This window comes from Schistosoma haematobium, chromosome 3, assembly GCF_000699445.3.
Source record: "Schistosoma haematobium chromosome 3, whole genome shotgun sequence".
Classification (NCBI taxonomy): Eukaryota; Metazoa; Platyhelminthes; class Trematoda; order Strigeidida; family Schistosomatidae; genus Schistosoma; species Schistosoma haematobium.
In genome coordinates this window covers 39,323,386-39,337,058 of record NC_067198.1, presented here as the reverse complement: position 1 = coordinate 39,337,058, position 13,673 = coordinate 39,323,386, and the positions used below count along the sequence as shown (strand labels likewise).

The 13,673-nt window shown below is 29.8% G+C and overlaps 1 protein-coding gene across 1 annotated transcript in view; it reads right to left on the bottom strand.

The window, feature by feature from the left end:
- Nucleotides 1-13,441, bottom strand: part of GLI3_1 (Transcriptional activator gli3) — a 137,594-nt gene extending 124,153 nt beyond the window's left edge. Inside the window, exon 1 of the mRNA XM_051213838.1 lies at nt 13,370-13,441. The gene's annotated coding sequence lies outside the window, so the exon portion shown is untranslated. The remainder of the gene's footprint in view (nt 1-13,369) is intronic.
- Between the last annotated feature and the right edge of the window lie 232 nt (nt 13,442-13,673).

Here is a 13,673-nt window from a genome sequence, read left to right as displayed (position 1 = left end):
TACATCAACCCAGTTAAAGCGCCGGACATTCGTTTTTCCTCCTCTCAGTTTCGTAAACAACAGTAATGCCGTGAGAAGGTAGTGAGTAAGACTTCACTAGAAGTGCTTGCATGCATGCGGCCACTTGATAGCATTTCGAGAGTTGGAGTTGACTCTCCCCACTCTCGGCCGTACCAGAGCATTTATATATATATTAGTCTACTGAAAAGTAGAGAGTGAATTATAAAGGGTTTAGAGACTTTCAGTATCCCCGAATGATTGTATAATGATGTCGTGGAAACAATTATAAATAAAAAACTAAAGATTTGAAGTATAAAAACAATCGTCCACCTGGCAGATGAAATGAAAAAAGATAGAAATGATAACAACCAATGAATAATAATTATGGGTAATTTAATGAAGGTATCAAAAACTGAGTGTTAATTAAAAAGTTTTCTCTTGAAGCTATAGGGCAGGTTACCTTGACCCAACATAACCAATGATTTTTAAATCCATCTCAGAACATTATCTGTTTTGATTTTTAAAAAGTCACTACAAAACAACCAACACAGCAATACAATAAAATCTCATTGATTCATATCACTTTTCTTTATCAGAATTATCTTTCAAAATCACCTATAATAGTCGAATAAATTAGTTGAAGCGAAGCACGAATCAATAACTTGTGTTCTATAGAGGCCTTGATGATTGAATTATTCAAGCCCGGAGTCTATCAAGAAGAAATTTTTCTACGCTGATTTATCTATATTTCTTCTTTAATTATAATTTTATCGGTAACATTAATTATGCATCTATGCACCAATAAACATAGTATTATAATGATCATAATATTAATGATAAGCAAATCTAATATTCATGTTGTTGAATTTTTTTAAAAAATTTCGTTTACTTTAAAGATAAAATCAATCATACTAAGATAAAACGGCGGTCTAAGTTTTCAATGGTTGTCTTACTTTGATCAGTTCGTGATTTTTAATGAAAAAAATTGAAATCAACTGAAATACGGTTGAAAATTCAAGACAAATTTGTCGTTGTTTTATGTCAGTTCGACAATTCTTACGAATGAAAGCAGACCACCTCATACAAGCTAATTAATCTGCAGTTTGTCTAGCATAGTATATTATGAAGACAGTTTTTAATACAAATTGATATCAAGCGTAAGTCGTGAAATTAGTTAGAATTAAACAATTACCCACTTATGATACCACATATAGATTAAATCCTATTCCAGATCGAATAATTCCAAAAATATATATTATCGGCTTACTGGTATGATGTACACTGTTAAACCTCAAATTTTTGGGTTCAGTTTCATGTGATACTTTGTAGGAGTGTATATCTGAGGAAGCCCAACTTAGAGTGTAACACGTGTCTAACATTTCCTAGTTTTCATCAGTTCCCAAGATGATATCTGTTCATTATGATGATTAAAAATATCAATAAATTATTCAAAAGACCACCTCATGTTTACTTGAAAATAGCTCGTTATTATTTTCCCATCTTTTCTATTTTCTGTTTTTTTTTCTCTAGTTGTAGATAATTATAGTTACTCTGTAACGGCACAAGAATCGATTTTTGATAAAATATACAATGTGACTTCCTAGTTCTCCCCCTCTTGGAAGACAATCATTACCAGTTGGTTCTTTACATTATTAGAATCCTTATGACAAATATTCTCTCAAAACAGTTTATGAACCGTGTCTTTCTAAAATAATTTACCGTAATACTATTATCCTTAACAATATTATCCTTCTTAATATATCAACCTGATTGTAAACCAGAAAGTCTTCTATAATTGTTTACAGAATAGAATTTATTCATTTATTAACTTAGACATATAAAAATAAAAGTTAATTATGAAACCAACAATAATATTCATCTCACAATGAATCAAAATGAATTTCTCTAACCAATAACCACCACAGTTAACCTTATAACTAATTCACTGAGTTTATTTTTCTTGTTGTTGTTGGTGTTGTTGCCAATAATAATCCACACATTGAATATACTTGTACATTCTACTCGGCTAGAAATGCAACAATAATAATAATAATATGAAGTTTGTTATCAGTCATATATACCAAGTTCTGGGCGTGTATTGTTTGTTAAATTTATTTTAGACGATATCTAGCGCCATCTTCTAGTCACCTAATATGTTAATCTATTTCCATTTTTATTTAAATATACCTATCCTTAGCTATGAATATATATATATATATATATATATATATATATATATATATTATCCTCTTGTTCTGTCTATTTTACACACCTACATTTTCTAGGTATACCATTCTATTCATTCATTCATTTTACAATAAGCTATGGTAGTCTCGAATAAATTAACAGTCTATTATTTTAATATTGTATTGTGTGCCGTTTTAAATATTTAGTTTTTGTAATGTCTTATTATCATGTATAATAGGTATACATAAGTTTCAATTTTCTCATTTATTTTTGCTCATAACGAGCTGATGAAGTTACTATTGACAGTAATAGAAGCTTGAATCATTCTTTTCTTTTGAGTTTCTAATTATTAAAACGAATCAAATCATTCAATAAGGGTAATCATAGAACAGTGGTTAAAATGTAACTATCTCAACTAATCATTATATTATTTTAATATTATTATATCACTACAATGACAAAAGAAAAACTGTACTATTTTGTTTGATCCATAATGGTACTAAACTAATCTATTTACAGAAATGTCAGTCAGTCAGTAACAACGAAGAACTTTATATGTACGTACATCAGTTCGAGTTGCCATACCACATTAGCACACAGATACAATTGTCGATTCAAATCCCGTGGTGGTAGAGGTAGTAAGAGTATAAGCAGTAATCGGAAAGATTAGTGTTTGGAGGTGTTATTTAAAGAGTATAATACAGTGAAATAAATTTGGGAAGAGAAAAAAAGAGACAAGGAGGATTCAGGAGATTCGAATTTGGGAGAACACAAAGAGTGTATGCACCTGCGCCATTGCAAAGGATTTTGACCCATGTCATTCAATGCCTCTAACCATCGGTTGCTATCATCTCGCGGTCCCAAGATGTACAGATTAGTGTCAAAAATAGATTGATAAGCTTTGGTTAATACAATACATATGTATTAGAGGAAAAAATGATTCAATTAGATTGGATGATGAGCTGGATACTCATAAACTGTTTATGAAAAGGATGGTTTAATGTCCGAATCTCAACACGAAAATATATCACAAAAATAGTACTTATTTCTTACCTCAAAACGTAACATTGTTAGGAAACCTCAAACTATAATTTTCCTTTTAAATATTATCTATATGTGAATAGGACACACATTGAGGAAAGCACTCAACTGAGTCACAATACAAGCCCTCACATGGAATCCTCAATGTCAAAGGAGACTAGGAAGACCAATGAATACATTACATCGAGAAATGGAGACAGACATGAGAAGAATGAAGAACAAATGGATAGAACTAGAAAGGAAGGCCCAGAACAGTGTGGGTTGGAAAATGCTGGTCGGCGGCCTATTCTCCATTGGGAGTAACAGAAGTAAGTAAGTAAGTAATAGTTTTGATGGGAAATAATACCAAGCCTATGAAATTGATGCTTACCCTAAAAAAAATTCAATGAAAAAATTGTTGTCGGAATTATTATGAGAAGAGTAAATTTAAAACTAAATATTCAATGAATTTGCTACAGATTATCTTGTCCACTAAAAACCAATACAATGCGAAGACAATAATCACAGTAATAAATAATCATCAGAAAAACAAGCAAAAGCGGGAATTATTTCAGTTGCCTAGAATAGATTAAAGAAGATCTTTAAAGAAAAAAAAACAATGAAAAGAAGAAAAAAAAGGCGGTTAGAGAAACGCTTAAAACGAACTACTAAATAATATGTCTATTCGTCTGCATGTTTTTCTTGTTATTTTTGTTTGTTTGTTTGTCTGTTTAACTCGAATTGTGGTTATAAATCACAGTAATTATGTTCATATGACGATTACTGTCACTTATAATTTTCATTGTAGTACATCTAAGTAAATACATAGATGCATAGAGATACTATATATGAGAAAATGTACATAAATGTATATAAATAACCTGAGAAATGAAAACAATATTCTATTACTTACCAATCTAATAACTGTACAATGAAACTTAAAGAACTAGAAAAGATTTGTTAATATTGTTTGCAAAGTTTAAATAAGTGGCAATGAGAAATGTCTACACTCTGTCCAAACAAAGATACAATGCTAAATAGATAAATCATGTTATTGTACAAAATAAAATTATTGTTTTCATCAACAATGCTACTTCTACTACTGCTAATACTACCATTTCTAATCCTATTAATGATAGTAATATTAAAACAGGAAATATTTCATAACAATGTTTATGAACTTGCTAACTACATTGCATACTTTAACCTGACTTATAGAATATTGTTACTAAAACAATATATAAACAAGGGATAATTGCCAAAAATGTTAGTACAGGGGAAATGATGAGTCAGATGTAGTGTGTATGTATTGGATATTCTTCATCTTATTCATAGGTAGCATAAGTTCACGTTACATATGCACACATACACACGTTATCACCATTGTCATTACCAAAAGATTTATCTTTTTCATCATGATGATTCGATTCAAGATGGATCGACTGAAGAAGACAGCACACCACGTAAACAGGGATGAAATTTCACAACTAAGATACTGAGACAAATAGACTGGGTAATAATGGTTTACTGTGTTCGTCATCTCTTCCCTCCTCACTGTGAAATACTAAATAGATTCAGTTTGTACAGTATGCATTTGCTTTAAAATAAACAGTCATTCATTAGACATGTGTATACGAATACAATAAGTAAGTGACCTGTACAGAAGCAATGAAGATAATGCTGATACTACTGATGAGAATGATAGATGAGAAAGCAAAACATGAAAAATCACAATGTATGCCTATTTGAAGACTCGGTTGTTATTGTTGTTTTCATTAGAATACTTATTGTCAATACTGTAATAATACAGATTATCACAATAGATAACCAAAAAATAAACATAAGAGATAGTATAGAGAGGGAGAAAAACAAATGACTGGTAATACCAACACTAATAATAATAATAATAATAATAATAATAATAATAATAATAATACAAAACCAACTGTACGAAGAGGTAAGAGCATATATATATATATATATATATATATATATATATATATATATATATATATATATATAAGAGAGAAAAGGGGAAATAGTAAAATCACAAAAGATTATCAACTATATTGAAAAACGCAATAATAACAGTAAATATAAGCATAAATATGGATGTTCTTCAATTAAGAATCAAGCATTCACAATCATAGAGAGAGAAAGATGTATCAATACGTTAATTTGTTGACAGCGTTGACTTTGATTATCATCTTGACGATAATGGCAGTACTACTAACAATACTACTGTTAATAATTCTGAGTAAATCATAAGCTACCATAACTTGTACATACCACTGAAATACAAATTGTTATTGTAAATAGCCATGAAGTAAAATGGATTTCAAGCACATATTATAGTCACATTCGATAACATCAGTGTCTTCATCAATGTTATCGATTAAGGATGGAGATAATTGGAATTCTAACTTGATTCATAAATGATATGAATACATTTTTAACGAGGTTGAATGAAATACAATGCATAACAATAAAAATAATCTAACTAGTTATTGGAATTCAAATAAACGAACATAAGTGATTTACTAGGTAAAATTGCGTACTACTACTGATGGAGATATCAATAATTTCAAAGATGGATAGGCTGATTTAGCATTCTGATTTTATCTAAACTGTGATTCCATCCCTCTTTTGTAACTTGATCAATCTAACTTTATCCTACTTCATATAACATAGAGTTTGTAATGATCATTCAGTTTGAAGTGACTTTTCCCTCAAAGAATAGTATCAACTGGAAAAAAATAGGAAAGAAGGAAGAATTGTACAGCTGTTTCGATTCACATGTGATTGAACATGTCAGCTGACAATAACCTGTGATAAAAATCAATAATCTGGGCAAAAGATACTTCTAATGAGTTCCGTTATTATTCATTAGTACAGTGCCAAGCAACTAAATAGTTGTTTATCGACGAAGAAAACTGAATATTATTAATCTGATTAGTCACCAACTTATAGTAACCTATCAGCCACATGTGGTACATAAAGTCTGATAGTAGTTTGAAGTTTGTTTAACCAGAACTGGTGAAGGAGAATTCCAATATGTGAACTAAAGATCAGCAGCTTCATCAGCTAGACAAAAATTGTCAACTCAGAATTTTAAATACATAGTTTACCGAACTGTATCACATTTGGATTTTGAACAATAAACCTACATGGAATGTGATATTTTGAGTTTATATGTAGAATTCTAAAAGTCGGATAAAAGTCAAGCAATAGCTGTTTCATCACCATCCACTTTTATTAATACCGTTTTCGCCAATCATGCTATCCTTTCTTAGTTAAAACTTGAATGTACCCGTTATAGATAAGAAGCATTCGAGATTTTACTCAAAAATTTTTCTTCGTCTATCATTTTAAAATGAATTAATTCGTTGTATTTTGAAAAAAACAAATACATTCTTATATTTCAGTGGTTGAGATCATCAGTCACTTGAAGCTAGACCACTATGGAAAATCTGGAAACACTGGACGACCGATTCGTTCTATTATGGAACTCACTGGCAGTGCACATCCATGATCCCGCTCGCGGGACTCGAACCCAGGACCTATCAGTCTCACACGCGAACTCTTAACCACCAAACCAAACGTGTTAATTTCTAACTTCAACTAATCCACGGAATTGAGCGACACATCCACCATTGTCATCAGTGAGTTACTATGTCACTACATACCCGGTTAAACACCACTGGTCACTGCTTCCCACTAGAACTCCAGGATATACCTCTTGAAGCCAGTCACTAGTGAGCATATGTTGATTAATATCAGAATTAATATCAGATATTAATCAGGATTCTTATATCTTACTGAAATACTCTATGATTAAGTAATTTCTCACATTCATAGTTTTTCATCTATTTTATGGTTCATAGTTGAATACATTAACGAAGAAATATTATTATGAAAGGTATAAAAAGTCTACTTTATTAAAAAAAATCTGTTCAAATTTCAATTCATCCTATTAACTAGTTCAATGTACAAGTGAATTTTTCACTATGATGTGCATTATTAGTGAATTATATGAACAACTAACTTAAAAATATTGATATCTCAATAAAATAAAGGAAGAAAATGAATACGTAGCGAAACTATCATTTATGGATGAACCAATCACGTATAAGACAACGAGTCTCCGATTTTGCCTCAAAGTTCACTCATCTGCTTGGCAAAATAGAGTTTTGGCATTATATCTGATGTTAGTTCGTGATGAAAACCCAAAATCTAATTTCTAACCTTAATCATCAACTGTAAATTTTTCACACTGGTTTATAATCCTCATTTGGTCCTAGTTATTAAGTGGACACTATCGAGGTCAATCTAGCGTCGCTCAAAGATCGTTCATAAATTATGGTCTCACAGAATAGGTTAGCATAAAATAGTTTGTCTGTCAATTGTGTTTTTTTATTATTAAAAGATTTTAAAAGGAAAAGAAAGTTTAACCGTTAAAATTTCCTATGTTTCAAGAAGAAGAATAATCCTATTGACGAATTACAAGTGGTTTAGGATTTAATGTAGTAGTGACCATGTGAAATGTACGAAAAATAATATTTATAGAAGATATACTACTGAATGACATAAGTAGTTCAACATTGCTAACAAGAACCACCGAATTATTAAAGTGAAATCATTTCACTATAAAGACTGTATAAACATTTAACTATTTTGCAACTATGATCATTCATGGAATTCGTTAAATAAAATTCACCTTTGGAAAGTGACTTCTTTAGACAATCTATATTTTTGATTACGTCACTAATGGAAAAAATATATATTTAGAAATGTCATCTAGTACTGTCAAACCATATTCCTTCATACATATAGATTTGTCGCAGTATAATTTGATTATACCAATGTATTCTATTCACTTCAGCATAAATAAGCAGTAAATGATCAATATTGAAAACTACTAATGACATTACCGTTAGATTACACAAAATCTTAATATCCTTTTATCGATTCCCCATAAAGTCAATAGGGTACATCCATCATATATCTATATATATATATATATATATATATATATATATATATATATATATATATATATATATATATATATATATACAGCAATTGAATTCGGGACCATATCGTCACATACACATGAAATTTAAAACAGTTTCCAACCAAATTTAAATGAATCATAGAAGTTACTATGGTTTCATATTAAGTTATCTTGAACAAAATTTCATGACTAAAAAATAATTTTTTTGTTGTTGAGAAAATTACACAAAATATGTCGTTATCTTATTATTAGGTTTAATCAATACAGGAGAGGTAATATCATTAACTAATAAACTATATGACAAGAATATTAATGTAAGGAAACGATTACTTAATAACATTGTAAAGTGTAATATATGCATGATATATGTGTATATTTTATGCATAGAAACACTGACGTTTACAATAATTGTATACTCAGTTGTGGCTAATATTGAAATTAGAAGAGTGATGATTGATAAAGACAGGCCCTATTACTCGTCGCAGATTTGAAATGAGGATAATATTACATAGTAATCATTTATTGAAATTATACATCTATATTAAGGGATTTTGATTCATTAGTTAAATATTATTTTGTGTTCGCATATAGACACTAAGTGTTGGATTGATCTATGTAGAAAGATATAGGCTAACTGTTTATTGTTCGTGTGATTAACATAATTGTTGGGCATAGACTTTAAATGATATGGCTAAAAAATCATTTACAATAGTGCAGATGCATTCACTCTTTGTCTTCCTTTGAAACCTAAGTTTCTAAACTCCTCATAAATATTTTTTTTATTTTTCAAACTGTGTCTGAGATACGTAATCTTTTCAATAACCATTTATCATGTTAATACCCTTACTTCTCTGTGATTTATGTTGAAAATTTAAACTCACTGAGATAATAGGATATGAGAACTTGAACTGATCTACACATGTGCCTGTTTTTATATCACATTTGAGTGACTGACGGCTAGACCTGATACTTTCGGATTCAAAACTATTTGAGGAAATGAATCATGAAACTCTTGGAAATTCCAAACTAGGATAGAAGAACTATACTTTCTATGGTTTTTTTCAAGTTATATCACTTTATGATTGGGATTGTACGTGACGTTCTCAATGTTCAGTCAGTGTGTTTTATCCATCCTTCCCAGTTAATTTTCCTCTTATTTTACAGGTAAGTGTTCTATATTAGACTGAAATTTTCATTAGACATTTCTTTTTAAGAATTCAAAGTTATTTACCACTGTCTTCTATGAACATATCAGTATAGAGCAGCCTAGAATGTTAGACATGAAACCCAAACACAATCAAAGTTAATACTTGAAATGATATCCATAATGAATAATATACTTCATTATCCAGATCTCATTCAGTAAATGGCCAAGAAAATAACAAACAGAACACATTTGATCAATATTAAAAAATTTTGCAAGTTGAATTTTCCTGATAAATGCAACTTTATAATTAATAACTTTTTATTTGCTTCATCTTGAATAATACCAAGATTTTACAGTTAAGCTGATAATAAAACTACTCAATCTTTACATTTGTCAAGAAAATCTGTAATAATAATTATTATTCACTTGATATTGTTTACTTGAATCTTCCCATTAATGTTCAGGACTGCAATTGATCAGTCTGTTATTGGCATATGTGCACACTGTGCGTATTGTCTCGATATTGCCTTAATTTACAAGCATTATAAGCAAAGATGGATAGTGGATAGCAGTGGAATCCAGTTTGACGCGCGTTTCATCCTATCTGGGACTCGTCAGCCGGACGTACCTGCATCTCATAGTTGATGTTCACTCTGGGATTTGAACCCAGCACCGTTATCCACTTAGCTACTGAGATAAAGTAAAACAATACCAAATGAATTAAACGTCACCCCATTGCACAAGCAATTGGCTATCAGGACTCAGTAGTTAAGTGGATAACACAATGGCGTTTGAAGAGAACAGTACTGAGTTCACGTCCTGGATTCCACTGCTAACCACCATCCATCTTTGCTTATAATAATTGTTACTATTAGTATTATTATTATTTTAGGTAAAACATGTTTAATATTAAACAGTAAGTGAAATATATGATCATTTGACAATTTACATATAGTATCATAAAGAATATACATGTATGTATATATTTACACATTTTTTTAAGGGTAAACGGTACCAATCTGTTTACTTTTCTAAATAAACATGCAACAAATTGGGGGTTTCTTTTTACAAACAAACAAAAAAAGGGCTATGAAACCCTTGGGTTTGTTTTCCAAATTATATTCAATGTTATGACCTTAATATTTCTTAAAATATCATGTTGATGTTTGAACTATATATATATATATATATATATATATATATATATATATATATATATATATATATATAAATCAAAGGTGATATTAATGATATGCTAATAATTAAGCAATTCATAAACATGTTTTTGTTTTAGATGTAAAACTAAGATACAAATGAGAATAGACAGATAGAAATTAAGATATGTAGATTAAATTGTTGTCTTATTTGGAAACAAAATTTTACAAGAAAGTATATATATATCAATGACATTGAATAAAGTTGAATAGAGATTTAGGTTGATTTGTAAAAGTGATCATTAAATCCCCATAGAAAACAAGGGAGAGAGAAAGAGAGAGGGAGGGAGGCTAGTGAACTGATAAATTAAATGTACTTGTAATTATGTGAGTTGATAGATAAAAAACAATGGAGAAATTATCAATAAATACCTCCAATAAAAACATAATTCCCTTCGTAAACGACTACGAAAATATATAATTTACACATATCTGTTTGAAGTTAAGAGGAGTATTATATACTGTTTCATTCTAATTTGATAAAGTTCAATAGTATTAGTGACCATGATCTCACAATATTAGGTGGTTGGAGGTAATCGGCTAGAAACCCTGGATCTAGGTATTGTGTTATTTATTACTCATCAACAAGAACTACTTGCAAACATAGCATACTGTATGTGATGTTGAGTCATTCAGACTGATGGACCTCATTGTGACTTGATCGATATAAATTCGACCAATGCTTAAAGATTAAATAAACATAACGTAAGTCAGTACTTAGTGATCAACTAAATGTTCGCTTCTATCATGTGTTAAAGTCGGTGATTCCTCTCAGTCTCTTAAATGTTCTTTTTATCGAATTTTACTAACTACTAGTGCCAATTACTTCTAAAGTTGGAAGTAATCATTTTGATAAAAAGTAGAAAAACGATACTATTTGTAAAATGTCCTAGAATTCTTTGAATGTGATGATTAACTTAAACAATATTTGAGAATATAAAACATGCAATAAATAGGGAAACAAAAACAAATATTTTACAATTTTCTTGCATTACCTCTAAACAGTCATTATGATCAAACATTTGATGTGCTTATTTTAAAACTGTATAATTACTATAATAAATTTCCCCGTTCTAGTTTCGTTTAATGGACTAATTATGATTGCCTATCATATGTAATCAAGCCCTTAATTACAAAACTTACTATCTAATACAAGACTAATTAATGGAAATTTTCAAATAAAACTATTAACAAGGCATAAGTTAATTATTTAATAGGATAGAAGAATAAGTAAGATCAACTAAATTGACAGAAATAATTCTATTCAAATCCTTCCTTTATAATATTCTTCTCATTGTACGAGTTCCCCATTGATAAGTCATAAGCAAAATAGAATTACCAAGGTTCCTGACACGTATGTTCTGTGTGAAGGAAACCAACTGAATATAGTTTTGTATAAATTACTAATATTTTCTTTATAAATTTGATGCCAATATGTTTTATCACAACACACCCTTTTTACATGTTGACAACAACATTAAGGAGATTGAGTTTGGTCTAATTATCTTGATATGTAAGTTAATTTATTTTAGCAACTGTTATCATATGATTTTAATTTATTGGTTGGAAACTACTACTACTACTAATATCAGTAGAGGGATTATTGAAAACCAGAAGGCATGAAGCAGTTGTTTCAGCCTAGTCTAATTCTTTTCACACCGATGATATCACTCATGATCAAATAAAAAATCTTCAAACCTGCAGTAAACATTCTAATGTAGCCGCAAACCAGAATAAACATAGCTTTTCATTGGTTTTTTACGATAAAGCATTGAAGATATAAGTGTGCGTACTCTACTAAATTCAGCTTGATCATAAAAAAGAATACCGAAAGACGAATCTGATGTTATATGTTTAGAGCCGGTTGTAATATGTCACAATCATCAAAGAACTTTGTACAAATACATGTTAGATCAATTTAACGTGTCATGTCAGAGCAAAAAGATGGAACTAACAAGAGGAATGGTAAACTAATGCAAATAATGTGGTAATAATCATAATGAGGAAGACTAAATATTAAGAATATAGTTCAAGTAGAAAGAACAAAACGATAGGTGTTGATGAATACTGAAGCTCAACACTCAGAGGAACACAAACAGTGGAAAATTAATTTTGGTCATTGTTACTGGTTTCGAACCATGTCACTCGGCATCTTCAACTACTAATTCAGGATATCAATCGATTGGATGTAGAAAATGTTAATGATTTTATAGTTTTATATTATTCTTTATTAAACAATTTTTAGAGATTGTAATATATTTCACAATAAAAGACCTATGCATCTGACTTTTCATACTAAACTGAAGTAAGTTTAGTTTATATCAATAAAACGTATAAATCAGAATGTGAACTAGAATCATCTTCCGATTCAAATAGTTTTTTCTTAAATATCGTGCCCATAATCTGTTGACCAAGCTTCAACATCTACCTACTATTCACCTAGCAACTTGAATCGCAACTGCTTTGTATACTAATCTATGAATTGAATGTTCTGTCAAGTCACTAATATAATAGCTCCAGTGGTTCAGTGGCAACTCCTTTTATAGACACTGGGTGCTACGTGTTTGAGTTTTACATGGAGTAGAAATCCCTTCAACAGTGTGAACACGCTTTACTAATGAATATCAAATATTATGACAAATGAAAATCATAATCAAATGCGTCCAAGCACATGAGAAGAATTTCCAGGAACTGGTAATAATACTCGTTTCATTTAAATATAAATGAGTATATCAATCGATCAAGTTTACATGAAACAAGCAACAAAAATATTATAATAAAACTCACGTGAAAATAATTAAAATCAAATTATCAAGGTTGTTGTACACGGTATATTCAACGAGACCAACGAAAATAAAGTACGAAAAGATAAGGAAAGCTCCTTTCAAAATGTATCATTACTCCTTTACAAATCTATGTACATAAATCTCTTCTCTCTCGCACTATGTATATATTTTTTAAAAAAGCCTAATTTCTTTTAGCTCTCTTTCAATTCAAGAAAGATAAATAATTGTTTTTCCGATGCGTATTTCGTTTTTTTGGCGAAAAAAAAATTCCAGTTGGCTTTAGTCACTGTTCAGTGTGTTTTGTT